The sequence below is a fragment of the Loxodonta africana genome, chromosome 3, assembly GCF_030014295.1.
Source record: "Loxodonta africana isolate mLoxAfr1 chromosome 3, mLoxAfr1.hap2, whole genome shotgun sequence".
Taxonomy (NCBI): domain Eukaryota; kingdom Metazoa; phylum Chordata; class Mammalia; order Proboscidea; family Elephantidae; genus Loxodonta; species Loxodonta africana.
In genome coordinates, this window is record NC_087344.1 from 176,844,250 (window position 1) to 176,858,425 (window position 14,176).

General features: G+C 38.0%; 1 long non-coding RNA gene across 3 annotated transcripts in view; it reads right to left on the bottom strand.

Moving 5' to 3' along the window:
- Nucleotides 1–14,176, bottom strand: part of LOC111750520 (uncharacterized) — a 311,775-nt gene that overhangs the window by 118,958 nt on the left and 178,641 nt on the right. The gene's annotated exons all lie outside the window — the stretch shown is intronic.

A 14,176-nucleotide genomic window follows, 5' to 3' on the forward strand; every position in this document is an offset into this window, starting at 1 on the left:
GACAAATACAATGTGATATTCCAGATGGGACCCTGAAACAAACAAAAAAAGAATACTAGATGAAAGCTAAGAAAATCTGAATAAAGTACAGACTTTAGCTGATAATAACGTGTAATAGAAGAAACTGGGTGTGGAATATATGAGAACTCTCTGCACTAGCTTAACGATTTTTCGGTAAATCTAAAGCTTTTAAAATAAAAAGGTTATTTAAAAATTTGATTCAGGGAACAAAAGAATATATACAGTCATATCAAACATTTATTCAGCTTACATGAATTCAACTGTACGTGCTCAGTAAAGAAGGAGGAAAGAGTGTGGTTGAGGGAGAAAATAAATACAGTAGTATAATATTTTGAAGTGTTAATGTGCATATTTCTCCTGGGGCCTCTTCCTCCTTCCTCAACCACTTCCCAGCTTGTACAGCCAGTCTTGAGTTACTCACTGCAAAACCAGAGGCAAATGCTATAAATTCTCAACCACTAAACATAATTGCTGCTCTGAAACAGAAAGATTCAGATGCATCCTTTCAAATAAAGTTTTTTCCTCTCTGAAAACCAAAAAACCTGTTGCCGTCAATCAACCCCTACTCATAGTGACCCTATAGTACAGAGTAGAACTGCCCCATAGAGTTTCCAAGGAGCACCTGGTGAATTATGGACTGCCAACCCTTTGGTTAGCAGTCAGAGCACGGAACCACTACGCCACCAGGGTTTCCTTCCTCTTTGAGATAGTAGGTAAAATGACAGTAGGCTAAAGAAGGGAAAAGGGACCAGGACCCATAAGACCAGAAGAGTGAAAGATGAAACAATTTCTGTAGCTATTACTTTCCCTTACCCCCCGCAATGGAATCTTAGTCAATTCTCCTTATTGCCATCCAGAGAGGATCACAATCACACGTAGAAAACCTACCCATCTTTTCATTGGAAATTCATTTACTGGCTCATTCAATGGGACAGTGACTGCCCCACAGCATTTAAGGTTCTAAAGGCCACGCATCTGAGCACTGCCACAAAGACAAATACTAACTGAAGGATAGTGGTCAGTGTTTGTAGTCCACTCATAATACACTCAACGACCGCCCAAATTAAACCAAGAAGAAAAATCCCATTTCCAAATGATAGAGCCTGCAAAAACACATATGGGGTGTTAGCCAGGTTACCTGATTTCATGATTGCTTTGTTTCTTCCCCAGATATTTTAAATTATATAAAATACCCTGGCAAGCTCTGTAGGGATATAAGTACAACATTCTTCAAAAAAGACAGCATGCTTTCCACCTCCAGAGGCAGTGTCTAAAACATTTTAAACCATCACCCATCTAATTTTAGGAATCTCTCCTGCCAATTCTACAGTCTCAGTGACATTGTCTAGCTCTCCTGCTATTCTTTGAACCACTGCGTGTAGGATTATCCACGCTTCTGGAGCATCTTATGAAGTGTAAATTGAAGAAACTTGGAGGCAGAGAAAAGCTGTCCAAAATCCTTTCAATGATTAACATTTTTAATGCAAATTGAGATCCAGTTTTTCTACTTGAATTACATTATCTAAATATCTCTTTGTTTTTTCCTAGAAGAGAAATTGATAAACCAATATGGACCCTAGATAAGATCAGCGACTATCCTGAAGGCAGCCATCAGTCTACCAAGATAACATATCTCTTTAAAAAATTGTGGATATAGTCAATCAGCTTTTGTGACACAAATTCAATACCAATCATTAGGAAGTAACCAATGACCTATTTTTGCCACAATACTCTATGGGGTTGTCAAATAGCATAGCAATGCTTTAGTACCACTCATCAAGAATGGCTATGCCAAGTGATGAAATTTGTTGTACAGAAATCATCAGGTAGACCTAAAGCAAAAGAGCTTTGAGTCGTCCTAAGTGTTTCACCTTTCTTAATAAGGTCTAAAAAAGTAAGAAAGACTGAAAATGTACAATCTATTCTCTCTTTTTCAAGCTCTAATTCTACTGAAGTTCTGTGGTGAAGGCTAGTTCCTATAAGAACTTCCCAAGTATAGTTTCTTTGGAAAAAGAATCCTGTTTTTTTAGGTATATAATGGGTTATAGAATTTTGGATTTCTGGCTACCTGGCCTGTTGTGACTTTTTGTTCTTTTTGTTGCTTTTGTCTTTATTTTTGTCATCTAAAAAGTTGCTTAGGGAGTTGGGTTCTTATTACCCAGAAAACCAACTAGAACTGGCATGAAAGGAAGTTGAATGGCACCCAAAGAAAAGTGAGTATAAAAAAAGATTCTAGGGGGTATGCTTTCTTTGGGTACCAAACAGCTTTTTCAGCCTGGGAGTAAAATCTTTGTTCTTGATGGGTTTGTTTGTTTGTTTGTTTGTTTGTTTGTTTGTTTGTTTTACCATCACATCCTTTCTGTGGGCCAAGTTCATAGTTTCGTAGGTTACAGTATTACTTAAAAAACTTAGTAGACATCTGATCTATTTGCTTCAAGTTAATCCCTAGTTCTGGAACACACCCAAAGTCCTTTCTTAGACATAAATCCAAGCCTCCTGTAAGTCTTTGCTTCTAATTTCTATTTCCCCACCAATTTAATGGAAGCTACCTTGAGGCCACCTGAAACAATATTTGAACAGAAAGATAACATCCTTAATGTGGTATTTTTTTCAGGGATGAGTTATTTGTTTAACTAGGAACTCTTAATGAGCTTTTGCCACTCAAAGCCTTTTGTAGTCTTATTTCATAAGGTTTGGTGTCTAGAAGCAGTTGGCTCTTACAACCCTGTGAGACCATAAATTTCAAAAATTTCTTTAATCTCTTTCGTTCTGCTTGCACACTGGCCAATTCTTCCTTGAGCTCATCACTTTATTGTAATACTTGACTAAATATATTAAGGAACAATCAAGGCACACTAATATTCTGGCTCTTTCTAGCCATTTTTACTAGAGCTATAAGCTCAGTAGGAATTCAGTCTGCATTCCACACTATCACTGGTGAGAGTTTTACAAAATATTATGCCTATTTTTCTAGCCTTCCCTATATGTTTCTTTATCACCTTTTATTTAATCCCTAGCTCAGTGGAATCCTGGTGGTTCAGTGGTTAAGCATTTGGCTGCTAAGCAAAAGGTAAAAGGTAGGCAGTTCAAATCCTCCAGCCGCTCCTTGGAAACCCCCTGAGGAAGTTCTACGCTGTCTTAGACGGTCACTATGAGTTGGAATCAATTCGACAGAAGTGTTTTTTTTTTTTCTTTTAACTTGATGTCACTATTTTAAGTTTTTGTTATCACATTACCTAATTTAGATTTTATGTTAGTTAAGATGATGCTAAATGTTGTATTGAATGAACTCCCCAAATTCATTGGTTTCACATGACAGAATTTATATTTCTCATTCAACAAAATGAGTACATGATTAGGTAGACAGATCAACCCTCTTCTATGGTAGGCAGAATAATGGCCCTTGAAAGACGTCCGCATCCTAATCTCTGAAATTGTATATATGACACCTTTGCAAAAGATACAGATGAGTTTAAGAATTTTTATATGAGGAGATGATCCTGGGTTATCAACGTGGACCCAACATAATCACGAGGAGCCTTCTAAGAGGAAGACAGGAGAGTCAGAGTGAGAAAAGGAAGTGTGACAATGAAAGCAGAGGTTGGAGGGATGCAAGGAAGGAGCCATGAGCCAAGGAATTCAGGTGGCCTCTAGAAGGAATGCAGCCTTGATGACCTACACAGATTTCTCTCTTCCATATATAATGGCAATGAAAGCATGAATCATGAATTTTTGTGGAAAGCAGGTCATTTCTGCCAACAATACTAGACTGGAAACAGGGTGGTTAAGTGAAACTGTACGTTCTGAATGACGAGCTTCCCAACTCCTTTCCCTCAGCTGGCTCCCAGAGCACTAGCAGCTGGCCTTATACTCCCCAGATAGTCGTAGATTGGAGGAGTCTCTTTAGGAGGAAATGAGCAGCCCAAAAAACACTAATATTTAGCATTCAGGTCATCCCACACACATCTCACTTGTGCTACTCTGCACACTGTTCAAAAGCCCTCTCCTGCTACCGCTCCTCACCCATAAACACAAAGAGATTACAATCTAGTATGAAAGACAGAGGCCAACATTTACAAACAAACAAAAAATAAAACAGCGGCAATGCATTGGTGGGTGGCAAAAAAGAAAAGTTAAAACTATAATTCCTATCTTTTGAAAAATAAGGAAATATATTGAATTCATCATACCATGATACCAGTAAAAACTGTTTTAAAACAGAGAGACCATGAAAGAAAAGAGCACTCAGAAATTAAAAATATGATAGCAAAATTTTAAATAATCAATTGTAAGAAGGCTGGAAGATTACATTTCTTTTGTCATAAGAAATAAAACAAAAAGCAGAGTTCAAAAATTGGAGAGAAAAGATGAGTCGGAATCCAACCTGATGGCAACAACCAACAATAACAAAGGGTCATACGACCAGTCATTACCAATGAAATGTGAACAGAAGCGACATGTGTCACTTTCAGGCTGAGGTAGTGAGAAGAACAAAATTCTCTACTCTCTTCCCTGTCATGGTGACCCTCTACATCAAGATGGTAGAGCTTTCATCAGCCTGGGTAACTGAGTGGCCATGTGGAGCAGAGCCAACCACCAGCTCACTTTGAACATGAGCAAGAAACAAACATTTGAAGGATTAAGCCACTGAGATTTCCCCAACTGAGATTTTTCATGGTAAATATGACCTATACAAGGATATTCCAGAAGATTCAACAGCTGATGAACAGAAGCTTCAGAACAAGACTACTGAGAAACTGATTGGACTTTTTAAACAAAACTTTATGGTTCTAGTTTACTTTATAAATAATGTACGTATATATTATTTTGATAAACATTTTCAAAATAGTCAATAAGATTATTTAATATTCAGATTGATTTTTCTATACTGATACTAAGCAGTATTTGCAAGATAGTAGGAAAATGTGTGCACCTACACATTGTTGATGTAAGCATAAATTAGTATGGCCTTTTAAGAAAGCAGTTTGGCAGTGCCTATCAAAATTTTCAATTTACATACACTTTGACTCAACAATTCCAATTCTAAGTGTCTTCAGAATTACTCATACAAATATGTCCATATACTAGGCTGTCCATTGAATCATCCCTTATAATAGCATAAAATAAGAAATAGCCCAAATACCAGCAGGGAAATATATGAAGTTCATCTTTACTCATAGATATACAAGATACTATGAAAAGTGTGTGACTTTTTTTATGAAGTAAATGTACCTGTACTGATATGAAAAGATATCCACGATAAATTGTTGAATGAAAAAGGCTAGATACAGAACAATATATGTAGTATGATTTTCCATTTATGTAACTAAAAAAGAGAACCTGGGTGGGTGGGTGGGTGTGTGTGTTGACAAGGATAAAATGAAAAGATGTTATAAGTGTTTACCATCTCCTCTATGTCTGCCTTTCTCTAAAAGAACCCTAGTTTGCTCAGTTTGCTTCAGGATTCCTCTTTGTTATGCAGAACCTAGGTACTGAAGGAAGAGGAAAATTGGAAGAAACTAAATTGATTGAAGTCATAGAGAACCAAGTCAGGGAGAAGAGAAATGAAAAGATGGTTGGTTTCTGCTAATTTGGAAGGAGAATTTAGGAAAGCTTGGAGTGAGGGAGAAGTAAGTCTTTAATGCATTGCTATGGATGTTAGTGATATTGACAATTAGGCCTTGGGGCTTTTAAAAGAAGTTTTATGGTGTACTGGGAACATGCCCCCTTTGAACATTTTTGGGGGAGGTTTGGATAAGATTTACATTTCTTTCAATTACTTTTGGTCTCAGCCACTCTGTGGGAGAAAGAAGTGACAGTCTGTTTCCATGATTTACCGTCTAGCCCTATGGGGCAGTTCTACTCGGTCCTACAGGGTCACTGTGAGTTGGAATCAACTCTACGGCAGTGGGTCTGATTTGGCTTTAGATTTTTTTTTTTTTTAATGTAATTATATCAGGGAGCAGCTGGGTATATAAAGGTTATAATTTACTTATAGACAGAAGACGATAGATGAGGGAAAATCTACGAATATATAAACATGTGTTTATATTTTTCTGTTTAGAAAAAATATATTAAAGATTAGACATCAAACTCTTAACAGCAGTTACCTCTATGAAATTGGAACAGATGAAGAGACGTGGAAGATATGTTAAGGAGCCTTTTTTTATACATACATACTTGAATTGTTTGTAATGTAGTTTTTTAACAGAAGCAAATGAAAAACAAAACAAACGTAAAGATAGCACCTCTTCAAAAATGTGACATTTGCTCATTTACAACTGTTATTTGTTATTTATGACTGTACCATACAGGTAACTTGATTTTCTTAAATTTCAAATCCCTCATAGTCAGTAGAGACTATATTGATACACATGTACAGATCACAGTGGCCCTTAACTAAAACACTGAAGTAATAGAAGCAAAGATGTTTTCTAAGCTAGACATAAGCATATACCTACTCAATTCCCCTATTCAATTTTCAAGTATAGACACATGTTGAAAGCTCAATTTTCACCAAGATTTTTTTTTTCCTGATAAAGTTCCTTCTGGACCTTTTTAGTCTTCTACTCTCTAAACATGAATATTCAAAGAAAACACTTTTCTATTGTATTGGCAGATGTTTTCATGTACAGGTTAGAGGAAAATGACTGGTATTAAACGATTTTAGACAAAGTAGCACCCTGTAGACACTTAAATAATGTTTTTAAGGTAGTGAGTGTTTAAATCTGACAATAATGTCTCCTTAAAAATAAAGGACTGCTCTCCAAATGTGTTTATATGGACAGAAGTATGAGGATAGAGCTAGAGATAAGAGATATGAACTCTAGTGCCATCTAGCAAATATGATGGGTAACATTACTAACATTTTCTCTGCTCAGATCCAAAAAAGCAACGTTAAGAGTCCTTGAATTTTACATTGATTGTTGACCTTGGAAATTCCACTTATGCATTTCTTAGAAATTTCCAGAGTTCTGCACTTGGTATATACTCCTTTAAGAGGTAGGGAGGAAGGGGAAAAAAACAGCTTTCAGATGCATCAGACCCGATATAGAAAAGTTTATTGCAAAGAATAAATATCAGCTAACTATATGCATTTTTTTTTTCATCCTCATAAAAGCGTTGATATCATTCTATTTTTTAATAAAAGCATAATGGTGCTAAATTTGTAATTTAATTTGTAATGTAATTTAACTATATGCATTTTTTTTTCATCCTCATAAAAGCGTTGATATCATTCTATTTTTTAATAAAAGCATAATGGTGCTAAATTTGTAATTTAATTTGTAATGTGGGCTATTCTTAGTCATTAAAGTAAAAAACATATTTTCCTTTGCCAGCCTCCCATCCAACACACACACACACAACTTACATATATTTCCAATATGTCCTCTTGTATGATTTTTCAGTCTATTCAAACCTCAACTAGTCAATACTTTTCAAGAAAAAAAAATGTATTTAAGCACAAGTTTGTGAACCAAATCAGTTAAACCGAGAAGTCTCTCTTGACCTTCCAAGATCTAAGGCCTAAATATTATCAAGCATATGAAAATACAGTACCTGACACTTTGCTGCTAAAATTTCTGAAGTAAGAGTATGCAAACATATATTTGAATGATAAAATTACAAGTGTCATAATCCCAGATAGATTCCAGTATTAACATAAAAAGTGCCATTTCATAACGGAGAAGACATGAATGAATTACTAGAAGTATTAATAAGTAAACTCTCTAGCACCTTGTTATCAACCACTGCAAATATTTCAAAGACAATATTAATCTATTGCTTTCTACTTATAAAGAGCTTCTTCTAGAAGTTCAATGTGTTTGGAGCCTTCAAAAAGCTCGTGTGGTGGTGTTTTTGCTGTTCTCCAGCAGCAAGAAACATATGGGTAGAACATGACCTTCTTGGACTATAACACATAGCCTTCTGTATCTTCAAATAAAGAGACATGTGAAAGATATTCCTTAAGTGCAGGTGTCCATCAAAATTAGATACCATTTATATCAGTCAGGGTCTGGTCAGGAGACAGAAACCATATGGGAATTTGAACAGGGTACATTTAATATAAATATTTATTAACTTCAACAGAGGATTGACTGGTAAGAAGCAAAGAAAACTCCAAGGAATACGGGAAGAGCAAACAAAAGGAGCAGTCATTACCCTTAGGACTGAGCTAGAGACCCCAAGGAAGAGGTTCCGCACCAAACGAGGGCTGAGATTCCGATCTCATTGGTGAAGATTCACCTGTGGCTCGCTGCATTACAGAGAATTCACAGAGGCCTGTCAGTGGAACTTGCTAGAAATTGACCCTCTGGCGTGCTGAGGAAGCTGTCCGCAGGCTGGTGCCTCACAGATAGTTCTGCTGTGAAGCTACCTGAAGGGTGCCAGGAGAAGTTGTTGGCCTCTGGGTGCTGGATAAGCCTCCCACACTACAGGAATCAGGTGCTAGGGAAGTTGTACATGCCACAGGAGCCAGATTTTCAAGAAGGCATGTGTACTTAACCAGTTGTCATTGAGTTGACTCTGACTCATGGTCACCCCATGTGTGACAGAGTAGAACTGTGCTCCATAGAGTTTTCAAGGGTTGATTTTTTGAAAATAGATCACCAGGACTTTTTCCTGAGGTTCCTCTGAGTAGACTCGAGCCTCCAGTTTTTTGCTTAGCAGCTCAGCACATTAACCATTTATAATACTCAGGGACTCTGCCACATGTACTACAAAAGCCTAAAGAGAAGAGCACACAGGGGTCAGCAAGAGAAACTTCTTTCTCCTTCATTGTCCCTCCAGTGTTCTTTACTAACAAAGCTTAACATCATGCCAGCTGGTAAACAGGGCCCACCTCCGCTACCACAGAGCAGGCACTGAAGGGTAGATTTCGATCTGAATTGATAACAGCCACACCATTTTTATTTGTACTCAATGTCACACATTCTGCTTTAGGAATGGCTTATTCTCAGCTCACTGGTTTTCTCAAACTTAATTCCCAACTCATGACAGTAGTTTTACTATTAGAACTCTTACTTTAAAAAATGGATGATAAAAATGCTATTATAAATTTAGGAATGTACAATTTTTTTTTATTTTACTAAGTCACAGCAACTACAGGCGATTACAAACATTAGCTCATATATGTGTTGAAAGACTTGTCTGTCTATTCAGTCTCCGGCTATGCTTGATAAGCATATAGATCGGAGGGTTCCTTACAATAACAACTCCAAGGTTTTCAGAGGCCTCAGGCCCACAAGTTGGGAGCCACTGCCCTAAAATCAGTTCCAAACCTCTCAGGCCAGGACAGGGAGTTTCATAATCTTTCCCAACCTACTTTTAGAACCATGTTGGTAACTTCCCATATCGCTCCAGACAAATTGCTATTGCCTGAACACATTTTGAGCTATCTCAAGCCCTAGCTCCACCTAGAATACATTCCTTCATCCTTCCTCTTTATCTATCCAAAGCTTACCCTCCTTCAAGACCCACACTATATCCCTCTACCAGGCTGCTTTTCTTGGCCATTGTACCAGATGTTATCTGTTGGTTCTCGGACCATGACTGCCCTTCTAAGCTGTCCACTGTACAGAAGGGGATGGAATTCTGTACATTACACTCCCCAGCTCTTTTTAGCTGGACTCCAGTAAAACCAAACCAAACCAAACCCACTGCCGTCGAGTCGATTCCGACACATAGCGACCCTATAGGACAGAGTAGAACTGCCCCATAGAGTTTCCAAGGAGCGCCTGGTGGATTTGAACTGCCAACCTCTGGGTTAACAGCTGTAGCCCTTAACCACTACTCCTACTAATAAGAGGCACTTAGTGAAAACCAGGGTGAAGGGGGGCAGAACATTATCTTCCTGCAGCATATGCAGGTAGGCAAGTGCGCACCCTCCGATGGTAAGTAGGGGAGCAGCCCTGCTTGTGCAGCTTTTGCACTCTGCATATAATTCCACCACACCATTTATCACATTGTATTTAATTATAGGCTTCCCTGGTTATTGTCCCCACCAGACTGAGTACGCCATACGAATAGAAATGATCCTTCTGAGAATCAGTCACTTCAATGTTGCAGACAGGTGTCTTTAAAAGCCACGGTAGCAACACTTACATTCACACCTCAGACCTTCCAATATCTGTGTAAGCTTCTAAATTCCTGCATTAAACCCCTTCCTATTCCGAACACCTACAGTAGCTTTCACTCCTCTTAATTGCCATAAGGACTTACAGTAGTTTATTGCCTATATTGTTAGTTAGCTTTTCATATATATTTAGATTATCTTCACAACTAAACTTCTTTCAAGAAGAACCGGTATCTATATTTTTTATGTGCAATATAGCACCTTCCCTTGCAAGCAATTTTCCAGGAAATAATTACTGATTTGATTAAATATGGTTATAATTAAGTTTTAACTGATGCCATATTGGACTACATCTTTTTAAAAACTAGGCAGAATCTCAAACTGCCAAGTCAATATTTAGAGTCTCTATAGGTTTTTTTTTTTTTTTTTTATGGGTTAGGATTTTGCCAGTGATCTTCCCGTCTCTCTTCTCTCAGTAAACTAACTTAGCTGTTTTGAATCAAGGTGCTAACTTCCATTCTAAGTATCTGCACACATTTTTAGATGGACGACTTTGGGTCAGCTAGGCCATTACAGACAGAACTTCCTGCTTTACTTTTTCTTTCTAAGCATTGCATATTCTCCACATGTTAAATCGCCTTGATATTACTTCTACCCAATCTTGCCTAACTGGCCTTAAAAGTCTAGCTTTTCCCTCTTTTTTCTTTCTTCCAACAGGTATAAAATAATATAAAGATATGTAGATAGATTAGATAGACAGACAGACAGAGAGATGATAGATAGACAGATAATAGATGATAGATAGATGGGTAGATCAGTAGATTGGTAGATCGGTAGATTAGATAGGTAGGTAGGTAGATAGATGATAGACAGACAGATACATAGATATAGATATATAGATAGAGAGAGAAAAGAAGCTTTTACTCTTGAGTTACAAACACATATTTTCATATTTCTATAACTCTAGCTGTAGTGGGTTGAATAGTCCCCACCCCCACCCCCCCACCCCCCACGAAAATTCACATTCACACAGAAACTCAGCATGTGACCTTATTTGGAAATAGAGCCTTTGTAGATAAAATTAGTTAAGAACCTGGGGATGAAATCATCCTGAATTTAGGCTGAGCCTTAAATCCAATGACTAATATCCTTACAAGAAATGGGAGGACACAGGGAAGAACAGCAAGAAGACAGCCACGGGAAGACAGAGGAAGAGATGGGAGTTATGCTCACACTTGCCAAAAAATGTCTGAGGCCCCCTCAAGCTGGAAGAGGTGAGGAAGAATTCTTCTCTAGAGCCTTTGAAGGGAGCATGGTCCTGCCAACACCTTGATTTTGGACTTCTAACCTCAAGAACCATGAAAGAATAAATATTTTGTTTTAAGCCACTCAGTTTGTGGTTCTTTGTCACAACAACTTTAGGAAAACAATACGCTAGCATTGCTCATACTTTGCACAAAAGTCAAAAGAAACCTTATAGGCTTAAATGAACGCATTCAGTTTTGAGGAGGCTGACATTACAGAGCACACTGCTGAGCACAAAGTGTTCCTAATACACACCTTCTACTCTCTTATGGGATCACTGTCAGAGATGTAAATAAACCTTCTCTTGGTGAAAGGTACTTCCAGTTAATAGTTCATTAGGAAAGTCAATTTGCCATCTAGAAGTTGGTTTCAAAGATAGAATTATCCTAGTAAAATTAAACTCTTTTTTTTTTTTTTTTCTTCCGAAGACAAACTTTAGTAGTTACAAAAAACTTAAAAAATCAGTGAAGACATATTTCTCCTTTCCCTCTGGGGACAGTGCAGCTGTGAAAACATTACACAGCATATATGTTTCTCCTCATGAACAAAACATGCAATCCGAGTTTTATATTCTAAGTGATGACATGGAACACAAATCCCCAGGCAGAGTTAGCCGTGCCCTTCTCAGGGCCCTCTTGTATTAAATCACTTATCACATTCTGTTGTTATCATTGGTCTCCCTGATTATGCCTCCCCACACACTGAGGACACCACACCGACGGGAATGTGTATAATGCATCCTCACACATTCAGGGCCTGGCACCGTGCTTGGCAGTGCTTGGTGCTTGATGAACACTGAACTAATTAAACGATTGCCCTTGCTCTATTCATAACGCAGCGGATGAATTTAAAACACATTCTAAAATTGCAATTCTGAGGTTGAGCATTTATTCTCAAAGCTGATGCAGCAGACATGTTTTTATTTATAAAATGTATTTTATACACAGCCTCTTTCTCAAAAGAAGGTGGCAAGACTAGGCAATTAATAACCCAAACCTAATGAGGGAACTGTTCACAAATCACCGCAACCTGATATTTATCAGAAAGATTTAGCAGCCTGGATGGTGTAAGTCTTAGGTTTTTTTTTTTTTTTTTTTTCCTCTCTTCACATGCCATCCTCCCACAAAGTAGGTTTCAAAAACAATGGTTATGTGTGGCTGAAGGAGGATGAGTTGCGCCCAAAAGTCAGGCAGAGTTAGAGGTTAAATCTTCCAGTTCTCTGATCTGGAGTCTCAACCACATTCTACGTTTAAAATCGATAATGAATATGTAAACGTTCTAAGGTACTTATAAAGGTTTTTCCAAATCTTCAAACTGTCTATGTCAAAGAAACATAGGTTTCAAGAACACCTAGTAGGTTCTCTTCTCTGAAATCATACTACCAGTCTAATTTTAGGCCACTATTAATGATTTTAAGGAGCTGATACTCAAGAACAGTTCCAGAAAAAAAAAATTCCCGGAAAATGAAGAAATTGGGAAAATCAGGATTGGGATCCCAGTGAGGAATATCAAGAATCTTGGCTGCAAATTCCTACACTAAAAGAGACAGGGCTTAAAAGAAGATTCATTCTTCTCAGATTTTCCAGTTTGCGGTAGGCACCCTCTGAGAGGGTCCCCCAGTAATTCCTAACACCTAGGGTTTTTTTTGGCGGGGGGAGTACTCATGGCCTTGTGTAGTCTACCTCCTTGAATGTGGGTGTGCGCTCCACCTAGCGACTCACTTTTAACAAATAGAACACGGCAAAAGCGATGGCATGCCACTTTTCAGATTAGATTACAAAGAAATTGTGTCTTTCATCTCTCTCTTTCTCTCTACCTCTTTCTGAAGAAAGCAAGGTGCCATGTTGTAAGCTGCCCTGTGGAGAGTCCCATGTGGCAAGGAGCTTAAGCTCTCAGTCCAACACCACACTGGAAACTGAATCGAGCCAAAGGCCCCATGAGTGAGCTTGGAAGAGGACCCTCTCCCAATTGAGCATTGAGATGACTGCAGTTCAGGCTGTCATCTTGATTTCAGTCTTGTGACAGACCTTGAACCTGAGGCCCTCGGCTAAGCCACAGCCAGATTCCTGACCCACAGAAACTGTGACATAATAAATGTTTGTTGTTTTAAGCCACTAAGTTTTGGGGTAATTTGCTATAATAAGTAATTAATATATAGCTCGACCCCCATAATCTAATATTAAGTACATGCTTAGTTTTCAAAACACATAACTTCACTTTTGTTTGTACAAGAAGGTCGTATGAGTGCTTGGAAGAAAGTGAAAACCACTGTCTTAGGAGCTAGGAACTATTTTGGATGTGTAAACTCGGAGAACAAATCATTGTAACCGAGGACTAGACTGTCTCCCTTCCAGAAAAGGCTAATCAAGGAGAAGGTGGCTAAAGCTGACCTTAGGATAGTCTCCCTAAGGCCAGAAACCATAATGGCCAATGTACCAGCCCATTCACTCATCATCTTAGGAGCGGTAGTAAAAATTAAATCATTTATTCTTCAAACACCTAGCCATATGTTTTTTAATCATTTTCAATTCATTGGTTTACGTGGGAACTGGAAAGTACCAAGAACTGCTGACCCACCTCCTCTGAATAACCAGAAATAGCCTCCACACTCAAAATTGATGCTAAGCACTTATTCTGTAGAGGAACATAATTGCTCTGGCTGCTAGGAGACACCATTTGATTTTAGATTCTCTTCATTGCTTACTCATTTCCCCAAACAATTTCCCGTTAGCTCAAATTTTCCTATACTTTATTGGATAATGTTTACTAATAAAC